The 11221-nt window shown below is 41.1% G+C and overlaps 1 pseudogene; it reads left to right on the top strand.

Moving 5' to 3' along the window:
* The first annotated feature begins 3508 nt into the window (after positions 1-3508).
* On the top strand, positions 3509-5061 carry LOC135557834 (thyroxine 5-deiodinase-like; annotated as a pseudogene).
* Positions 5062-11221: the final 6160 nt, after the last annotated feature.

Genomic DNA, 11221 nt, shown 5'->3' with positions numbered 1-11221 from the left:
TACAAAGCCTAGGATGCTCTTGGTTCTCACCCCATTCCATAGACTTACACAGTAATTATGACCACTTCCTCTAACCTATCAGAGCTCTTGTAGCATGAACTGACATGTTGTCTACCCAATCAAGGGATTGGAAAATTACTCTAGTACTGAAAGGACAACCATCTCTGCAGCACTCAACCAATCAGGCCTTTATGGTACAATGGCCAGACGGAAGCCACTCCTCAGTAAAAGGAACGACAGCCCACTCAGAGTTTCCCAAAAGGCACCTAAGGACTCTCAGACCATGAGAAACAAGATTATCTGGTCTGATGAAACCAAGATTGAACTATTTGGCCTGAATGCCAAGCATCATGTCTGGAGGAAACCTGGGACCATCCCTACAGTGAAGCATGGTGGTGAAGGCATCAGGCTGTGGGGATGTTTTTCAGCGGCAGGGACTGGGAGACTAGTCAGGATCGAGAGAAAGATGAACGGAGCAAAGTACAGAGAGATACTTGATGAAAACCGGCTCCAGAAAAACTCAGAACCTCAGACTGGGGCAAAGGTTCACCATCCAACAGGACAACAACCCAGAGCACACAGCCAAGACAATGCAGGAGTGGCTTAGGGACAAGTCTCTGAATGTCCTTGAGTGGCCCAGCCAGAGCATGGAATTGAACGTGATTGAACATCTCTGGAGAGACCTGAAAATAGCTGTGCAGCGACGTTCCCCATCCAACCTGACAAAGCTTGACAGGATCTGTAGAGAAGAATGGGAGAAACTCCCCAATTAGAGGTGTGCCAAGCTTGTAGCGTCATTCCCAAGAAGAGTCAAGGCTGTAATTGCTGCCAAAGGTGCTTCAAGAAAGTACAGAGTTAAGGGTCTGAATACTTATGTAAATATAATATCCTTTTTTTTAAATATAAACTAGCAAACATTTCTAAAAACCTGTTTTTGCTTTGTCATTATGGGGTATTGTGTGTAGATTGATGAAGGAAAAAAAACAATTGAATACATTTTAGAATGAGGCTGTATTGAATACTTTCCTAATGCACGGGTTATCATAAGTATTCACCCCCCTTGGATTTCTTCCCACATAAATTGTGCTACAATGTGGGCTTACATTTGATTTAAGTCATAACTGTAACTTGGCCACATTCATTGTATTCTTGGTAAGCAACTCCAGTGCAGATTTGGCCTTTTGTTTTAGGTTATTGTCCAGCTGAAAGGTGAATTTGTCTCCCAGCGTCTGGTGGAAAGCAGACTGAAGCAGGTTTTCCTCTAAGATTTTGCCTGTGCTTAGGTCCATACCATTTATTTTGATCCTGAAAAACTCCCCAGTCATTCCAGATGTCAAGCATACACATACCATGATGCAGCCACTACCCCTTCAAAATGTTTTTTTTTCAGTGTGCCTTTAGGGCCTTGTTGCATGAAGGGTGCATGTTTTAGAATAGTTGTATTCTGTATGTTTGTATTCTCCTTTTCACTCTGTCATTTAGGTCACTATTGTTGAGTCACTACAATGCTGTTGATCCATCCTCTTGTTTCACTCCCATCACAGTTATTGAACTCTGTAGCTGTTTTAGTAACACCAATGGCCTCATGTTGACATCCCTGAGCAGTTTCATTCTTGTCCTGCAGCTCAGTTCAGTAGGTTGGCTGCATCTTTGTTGTGTCTGGGTGGTTTAATACATAATTATTAGCATAATAATTAATAGCATAATTATTAACTTACCAAATGCTTAAAGAGATTTGTTGGTGTTACCAATTTACCAATCACTGCCCTGCTTTGGGGATTTCGAAAAATCTCCATGGTCTTTGTAATTGAATATGTTCTTGAAATTCAGTACCTTACATACATTAGATATGTCGAATTTGGTTAGAATTGAAAACGGCTGTTTGAAATCGAGTTAAATTGAAACAGGTCCTGATTCCATACAATTTAACAGAGATTATTATAGGACTGTATATATGTCGGTGTAAACGCACCCAGCGCGTAATGACGCTTGCAAAGCGGGGGTCACGCACTATCCACATCATCAACATACTGCATCTCTCTCTATCTTACCAACTTTTGTCTAATCAAAATGTCATGACCTCATAACAAAGTTATATCAACCATTGTTGATTAGCAATAAAGCATGTTATCATACTGTACATACTGAGTCGACACGAATCAGCACATTCTAGCCCTAATTTTCCTACATGAATGAGTTATTTCATCACATTATATGCGAGTCGGAATCAGTTCATGGAAATAAAAAGGTCAGTATTTTTTATGTAGGCTTATAGGTTTCCTCAATTATTTGGTCCGATTATTCAACACCTCTTGTGACCAGACACGTATGATTGATTAGTTCCTCAGCGCAATAACTGGATAATCCATTCCCTTGTCTGTAACATCACTTAACGGATATTATTGATTAGCCCCGCTCTATAGGGCTGAGTAATCTTATTGCTCTGAGAAGGAATCGGATAATAAAGAGTTTCATTGGGAAAGTTGAGAGAGAGAGAGCGAGAGCGAGAAAGAGAGAGAGAGAGAGAGAGAGAGAGCGAGAGAGAGAGAGAGAGAGAAGGATACTGACCTCAAATAACCGATGTTTTTTTCGAAGGTGCCCAATGCGCACTGCACATCATTGGTATGGGAGAGCGCCGTCTAGTGTGAAATTATTTGGTGAATTTAAAACCCATGGGCTGAAATACACAGATAAAAAAGCTTTTAAGACTTGTCATGTTTTAATGAACCTAGTTTCGTGAGACAAGTCATTAACAGGCCTTGAATACATTTAAAGATTGGGCAGGCGTTCAAATTTGTCAACAAAAATAATTAATTGCTCTTTGCCCATTTAGGCACTCTTCAATATCTTCCCGATACAACAGCATGACATGAAATGCGCATTTCTTCTGACAGGGATCGCAACAGTCTCATTTATCTTAATCACAAAATATAGGCATCCAGAGTCCAGTCTTCATCGTCATGCTTGATTTGAAAAGAGGTGGCTATGTTTTTGTGCCCCAAATGTGTGAGTTCTGAGCACATTTGTACCATATATAATTTCACCGTGTTCCTTAGACACCCTTTCCGACAAACAGGTGTTGTAAAGTATGCTATTTCTCCATTCGGAGATCATTTACCGGTAACTACATTGATTCACCCCAAAATAAGTGCCAGTTATGACGTGACGAGTCCGCAAAAAAAACGGACCCGTGGCCGTGTTCCTCTCTCCCTCTTCCACACACACACACACACACACACACACACACACACACACACACACACACACACACACACACACACACACACACACACACACACACACACACACACACACACACACACACACACAGTCTCTATTTATCTCTCCCTCCCTCTCTCTTTCTTACCCCTCTCCCATGAGAACCGGTGAGAGTTGACTGGAGGTAATCCCCGCCATGTGAGAGGGCGGCACTAGCTGTGGAGGCGGGTTGTTTTTTTCATTCAAATCCTGCTGCTCCTATAAAAAGCACAACTCTGATAGGCAGAGGCTGAAAACAGATGGGAAAAGGTGACTGATACCATTGTCTCTATCTGTCTGCCTGCCTGTCTGTCTTGCCGGCCGGATATAATCGTCAGGGCGAGATGCAGGAGACTGCAGGTGTCCTGACGGTGCGGGCCCTGAAACACGCAGCCCTCTGTCTGGTTTTTCTGCCCCGGTTCCTCCTGGCAGCGCTGATGTTGTGGCTCCTGGACTTCCTGTGCATCAGGAGGAAGGTGCTGCTGAAGATGAGGGAGCAGGGCAGCAGCCGCGATGACCCGCCCGTTTGCGTCTCCGACTCCAACAAGATGTTCACCCTGGAGTCGCTCAGAGCCGTGTGGTATGGACAAAAATTAGACTTTTTCAAATCAGCGCACCTTGGATGTATCGCGCCCAACACAGAGGTGGTGCAGCTGAAGGACCGGCGCAGGGTCAGAGTCCTGGACTATGTGAAAGGGAGGAGACCTCTCATCCTCAACTTCGGTAGTTGTTCCTGACCACCGTTTATGACGCGATTGGCCGCGTTTCAGCGCGTCGCGAGCCAGTACGCGGACATCGCTGACTCTCTGCTTGTATACATAGAGGAGGCGCATCCCTCTGACGGCTGGGTGAGCTCCGATGCGCGGTACCAGATACCCAAGCACTGTTGTCTAGAGGACAGACTGAAAGCCGCTCAGCTGATGCACTCTGAGGTGCCCGGCAGCAACGTGGTGGTGGATAATATGGACAACTCGTCTAACGCGGCGTATGGAGCCTATTTTGAGAGACTTTATATCCTGAGGGATGAGCGGGTCGTGTATCAGGGGGCTAGAGGACCGGAGGGCTACCGGTTATCAGAGTTGAGGAACTGGCTCGCGCAATACCGGAACGATTTGGAGAATTCCAGAACAGTGGTGGTCCACGTTTAACTTAAAGATAACCATTACCTGCGGCGCGTAAAGTGTCCACACATCAAATAAGTATTCAGATGCTGCTACAAACTCTTGACACACTGCACATATGCCTCTACATGTTGTTTTGGTTCAGACGCGTTATAACAGGACGCAGACAGACATTTGACATGTTTATTATGATGTAAAACGCATGATAGGCTTTGCAGTTCTGCTGTCTTGTTCCTAATTTTTTTTTTGGTTCTTTGTTTTTGTAAGGATATGTCCTGTTGATTTGAACCTCTGCAACATTTTGACTCATTTCAGTTTGAGCATCATTTGATTATGATCACTTTATTTTTCTATGGCTCTACCTTGAAGGTGTGTGTGTGTGTGTGTGTGTGCGTGTGTGTGTGTGTGTGTGTGTGTGTGTGTGTGTGTGTGTGTGTGTGTGTGTGTGTGTGTGTGTGTGTGTTTGTGTGTGTGTGTGTCTGTCTGTCTGAAAGGCTAATACCTTTTACTCTAGTGTTGTTGTGAAGTTCAGTTTTGAAAGGGTTTTAAACCAGGAAACTGATACTGATGTTATTTGATACTAGAGTACTTGGCGACTAGCAATGTCCTCAACAAAATGTTCTGTAAATTGTGTATATTTTACTGAACAAATATTTGTAATAAAATGTTAGAACACATTGATCTTATGACTCCTGAAAGCGTCTTACTGACACAAAGGTCAAGGCCTATTTATGTCAGTCAAATATTTTCAATGATATTTGCACTTCATGTGCAAGTTCAATCATTGATTAGGCTGCAATGATTAGCTGTACTGCAAACATGATTAGCTGTGCTGCAAACATGATTAGATGTGCTGCAAACATGGTTAGATGTACTGCAAACATGGTTAGATGTGCTGCAAACATGATTAGATGTGCTGCAAACATGGTTAGATGTGCTGCAAACATGATTAGCTGTGCTGCAAACATGATTAGATGTACTGCAAACATGGTTAGATGTGCTGCAAACATGATTAGATGTGCTGCAAACATGGTTAGATGTGCTGCAAACATGATTAGCTGTGCTGCAAACATGATTAGATGTGCTGCAAACATGATTAGATGTACTGCAAACATGATTAGCTGTGCTGCAAACATGGTTAGATGTACTGCAAACATGATTAGGTGTACTGCAAACATGATTAGATGTGCTGCAAACATGATTAGATGTGCTGCAAACATGATTAGATGTGCTGCAAACATGGTTAGATGTGCTGCAAACATGATTAGATGTGCTGCAAACATGATTAGATGTGCTGCAAACATGATTAGATGTGCTGCAAACATGGTTAGATGTGCTGCAAACATGATTAGGTGTACTGCAAACATGATTAGATGTGCTGCAAACATGATTAGATGTGCTGCAAACATGGTTAGATGTGCTGCAAACATGATTAGGTGTACTGCAAACATGATTAGATGTGCTGCAAACATGATTAGATGTGCTGCAAACATGGTTAGATGTGCTGCAAACATGATTATGTGTGCTGCAAACATGATTAGATGTGCTGCAAACATGATTAGATGTGCTGCAAACATGGTTAGATGTGCTGCAAACATGATTAGATGTGCTGCAAACATGGTTAGATGTACTGCAATCATGATTAAGTGTGCTGCAAACATGATTAGATGTGCTGCAAACATGATTAAGTGTGCTGCAAACATGATTAAGTGTGCTGCAAACATGATTAAGTGTGCTGCAAACATGATTAAGTGTACTGCAAACATGATTAGATGTGCTGCAAACATGGTTAGGTGTACTGCAAACATGATTAAGTGTGCTGCAAACATGATTAGGTGTACTGCAAACATGATTATGTGTACTGCAAACATGATTAAGTGTGCTGCAAACATGATTAGATGTACTGCAAACATGATTATGTGTACTGCAAACATGATTAAGTGTGCTGCAAACATGATTAGATGTGCTGCAAACATGATTAGATGTGCTGCAAACATGATTAAGTGTGCTGCAAACATGATTAAGTGTGCTGCAAACATGATTAGGTGTACTGCAAACATGATTATGTGTACTGCAAACATGATTAAGTGTGCTGCAAACATGATTAGATGTACTGCAAACATGATTATGTGTACTGCAAACATGATTAAGTGTGCTGCAAACATGATTAGATGTGCTGCAAACATGATTAAGTGTGCTGCAAACATGATTAAGTGTGCTGCAAACATGATTAGCTGTACTGCAAACATGATTAGGTGTACTGCAAACATGGTTAGGTGTACTGCAAACATGGTTAGATGTACTGCAAACATGATTAGATGTACTGCAAACATGATTAGATGTACTGCAAACATGATTAGATGTACTGCAAACATGATTAGGTGTACTGCAAACATGGTTAGGTGTACTGCAAACATGGTTAGATGTACTGCAAACATGATTAGGTGTACTGCAAACATGGTTAGGTGTACTGCAAACATGGTTAGATGTACTGCAAACATGATTAGGTGTACTGCAAACATGATTAGGTGTACTGCAAACATGATTAGATGTACTGCAAACATGATTAGGTGTACTGCAAACATGGTTAGGTGTACTGCAAACATGGTTAGATGTACTGCAAACATGATTAGATGTACTGCAAACATGATTAGATGTACTGCAAACATGGTTAGGTGTACTGCAAACATGGTTAGATGTACTGCAAACATGATTAGGTGTACTGCAAACATGATTAGCTGCACTGCAAACATGATTAGGTGTACTGCAAACATGGTTAGGTGTACTGCAAACATGGTTAGATGTACTGCAAACATGATTAGGTGTACTGCAAACATGGTTAGATGTACTGCAAACATGATTAGGTGTACTGCAAACATGATTAGGTGTACTGCAAACATGGTTAGGTGTACTGCAAACATGGTTAGATGTACTGCAAACATGGTTAGATGTACTGCAAACATGGTTAGATGTGCTGCAAACATGGTTAGATGTACTGCAAACATGGTTAGGTGTACTGCAAACATGATTAGGTGTACTGCAAACATGATTAGGTGTACTGCAAACATGATTATGTGTACTGCAAACATGATTAAGTGTGCTGCAAACATGATTAGATGTACTGCAAACATGATTATGTGTACTGCAAACATGATTAAGTGTGCTGCAAACATGATTAGATGTGCTGCAAACATGATTAGATGTGCTGCAAACATGATTAAGTGTGCTGCAAACATGATTAAGTGTGCTGCAAACATGATTAGGTGTACTGCAAACATGATTATGTGTACTGCAAACATGATTAAGTGTGCTGCAAACATGATTAGATGTACTGCAAACATGATTATGTGTACTGCAAACATGATTAAGTGTGCTGCAAACATGATTAGATGTGCTGCAAACATGATTAGATGTGCTGCAAACATGATTAAGTGTGCTGCAAACATGATTAGCTGTACTGCAAACATGATTAGGTGTACTGCAAACATGGTTAGGTGTACTGCAAACATGGTTAGATGTACTGCAAACATGGTTAGGTGTACTGCAAACATGGTTAGATGTACTGCAAACATGATTAGATGTACTGCAAACATGATTAGATGTACTGCAAACATGATTAGATGTACTGCAAACATGATTAGGTGTACTGCAAACATGGTTAGGTGTACTGCAAACATGGTTAGATGTACTGCAAACATGATTAGGTGTACTGCAAACATGGTTAGGTGTACTGCAAACATGGTTAGATGTACTGCAAACATGATTAGGTGTACTGCAAACATGATTAGGTGTACTGCAAACATGATTAGATGTACTGCAAACATGATTAGGTGTACTGCAAACATGGTTAGGTGTACTGCAAACATGGTTAGATGTACTGCAAACATGATTAGATGTACTGCAAACATGATTAGATGTACTGCAAACATGATTAGGTGTACTGCAAACATGGTTAGGTGTACTGCAAACATGGTTAGATGTACTGCAAACATGATTAGGTGTACTGCAAACATGGTTAGATGTACTGCAAACATGATTAGGTGTACTGCAAACATGATTAGGTGTACTGCAAACATGGTTAGGTGTACTGCAAACATGGTTAGATGTACTGCAAACATGGTTAGATGTACTGCAAACATGGTTAGATGTGCTGCAAACATGGTTAGATGTACTGCAAACATGGTTAGATGTACTGCAAACATGGTTAGATGTACTGCAAACATGGTTAGATGTACTGCAAACATGGTTAGGTGTACTGCAAACATGGTTAGGTGTACTGCAAACATGGTTAGGTGTACTGCAAACATGATTAGGTGTACTGCAAACATGATTAGCTGTGCTGCAAACATGGTTAGATGTACTGCAAACATGGTTAGATGTACTGCAAACATGGTTAGATGTACTGCAAACATGGTTAGATGTACTGCAAACATGGTTAGGTGTACTGCAAACATGATTAGGTGTACTGCAAACATGATTAGCTGTGCTGCAAACATGGTTAGATGTACTGCAAACATGGTTAGATGTACTGCAAACATGGTTAGATGTACTGCAAACATGGTTAGGTGTACTGCTAACATGATTAGGTGTACTGCTAACATGATTAGGTGTATTGTGATTACGTTTGTGGGGGTTGTCTGTGAATGACGGGCTGTTTGTGTGATTTATGAGGGAGGGGGACTTAGGTTTATGAAACAGGGCTATTTAACATATGATGTAATGCCAGGTAGAACCTGACCCATTAGGGACTTATAATAATAATCATTTATTACATTTGTAAAGCACTTTTCATTATTCTTGTATAATCTCAAAGTGCACAAAATAGAAAAAGAATCTATAAATATACAGTACCAGTCAAAAGTTTGGACACGCCTACTCATTCGTTTCATTATTTCTATTATTTTCTACATTGTAGAATAATAGTGAATACATCAAAACTATGAAATAACATGTATGAAATCATGTAGTAAACAAAAGTGTTACACAAATCAAAATATATTTGAGATTTTTCAAAGTTTCCACCCTTTGCCTTGATGACAGCTTTGCACACGCTTGGCATTCTCTCATCCAGCTTGATGAGGTAGTCTCCTGGAATGCATTTCAATTAACAGGTGTGCCTTGTCAAAAGTTAATTTGTGGAATTTCTTTCCTTCTTAATGCATTTGAGCCAATCAGTTGTGTTGTGACAAGGTAGGGTTGGTATATAGAAGATAGCCCTGTTTGGTAAAATAACATATTATGGCAAGAACAGCTCAAATAAGCAAAGAGAAAAGACTGTCCATCATTACTTTAAGACATGAAGGTCAGTCAATCTGGAAAATTTCAAGAACTTTGAAACTTTCTTCAAGTGCAGTTGCAAAAACCATCAAGCGCTTTGATGAAACTGGCTCTCATGAGGACCGGCACAGGAAAGGAAGACCCAGAGTTACTTCTGATGCAGAGGATACGTTCAATAGAGTTAACTGCATCTAGGATTGCAGCCCAAATAAATGCTTCACAGAGTTCAAGTAACAGACACATTTCAACATCAAGTGTTCAGAGGAGACTACGTGAATCAGGCCTTCATGGTCAATTGCTGCAAAGAAACCACTACTGAAGGACACTAATAATAAGAAGAGAATTGCTTGGGTAAAGAAACATGAGCAATGGACATTAGACCGGTGGAAATCTGTCCTTTGGTCTGAGGAGTACAAATTAGATTTTTGGTTCCAACCACTGTGTCTTTGTGAGATGGAGAGTAGGTGAACAAATGATCTCAGCATGTGTGGTTCCCACCATGAAGCATGGAGGAGGTGGTGGGATGGTGCTTTGATGGTGACACTGTGTCTGAGATTTATTTAGAATTCAAGGCACACTTAACCAGCATGGCTACCACAGCATTCTGCAGCGATACACCATCCCATCTGGTTTGAGCTTAGTGGGACTACAATTAATTTTTCAACAGGATAATGACCAAAACTCACCTCCTGGCTGTGTAAGGGCTATTTGACCTCAAGGAGAGTGATTGAGTGCTGCATCAGATGACCTGGCCTCCACAATTTTTATTGAACCTTTCTTTAACTAGGCAAGTCAATTAAGAACAAATTCTTATTTACATGGACGGCCTACCAAAAGGCAAAAGGCCTCCTGCAGGGACAGGGGGCTGGGATAAAAAATAAAATACAGTATAAATATAGGACCAAAAACACATCACAAAGAGAGAGACACAACCCTACATAAAGAGAGACCTAAGACAACAACATAACAAGGCAGCAACACATGACAACACAGCATGGTAGAAACACAACATAACAACATGGTAGCAGCACAAAAACATGGTAAAAACATTATTGTCAACAGCACAAAGGTCAAAAAGATAGAGACAACATCACACAAAGCAGCTACAACTGTCAGTAAGAGTGTCCATGATTGAGTCTTTGAATGAAGAGATTGAGATAAAACTGCCCAGTTTGAGTGTTTGTTGCAGCTCGTTCCAGTCGATAGCTGCAGCAAACTGAAAGGAGGAGCGACCCAGGGATGTGTGTGCTTTGGGGATCTTTAACAGAATGTGACTGGCAGAACAGGTGTTGCATTTGGAGGATGAGGGCTGCAGTATATATCTCAGATCGGGGGGAGTAAGGCCTAAGAGGATTTTATAAATGAGAATCAACCAGTGGGTCTTGCGACGGGTATACAGAGATGACCAGTTTACAGAGGAGTATAGAGTGCAGTGATGTGTCCTATAAGGAGCATTGGTGGCAAATCTGATGGCCGAATGGTAAAGAACATATAGTTGCTCGAGAGCACCATTAACTGCCAATCTATATATTATGTCTCCCTAATCTAGCATGGGTAGATTGACC

Source organism: Oncorhynchus masou, chromosome 16 (genome assembly GCF_036934945.1).
Source record: "Oncorhynchus masou masou isolate Uvic2021 chromosome 16, UVic_Omas_1.1, whole genome shotgun sequence".
Taxonomy (NCBI): domain Eukaryota; kingdom Metazoa; phylum Chordata; class Actinopteri; order Salmoniformes; family Salmonidae; genus Oncorhynchus; species Oncorhynchus masou.
The sequence above is the reverse complement of the archived record's forward strand: the minus strand, read 5'-3'. Positions and strand labels throughout refer to the sequence as shown.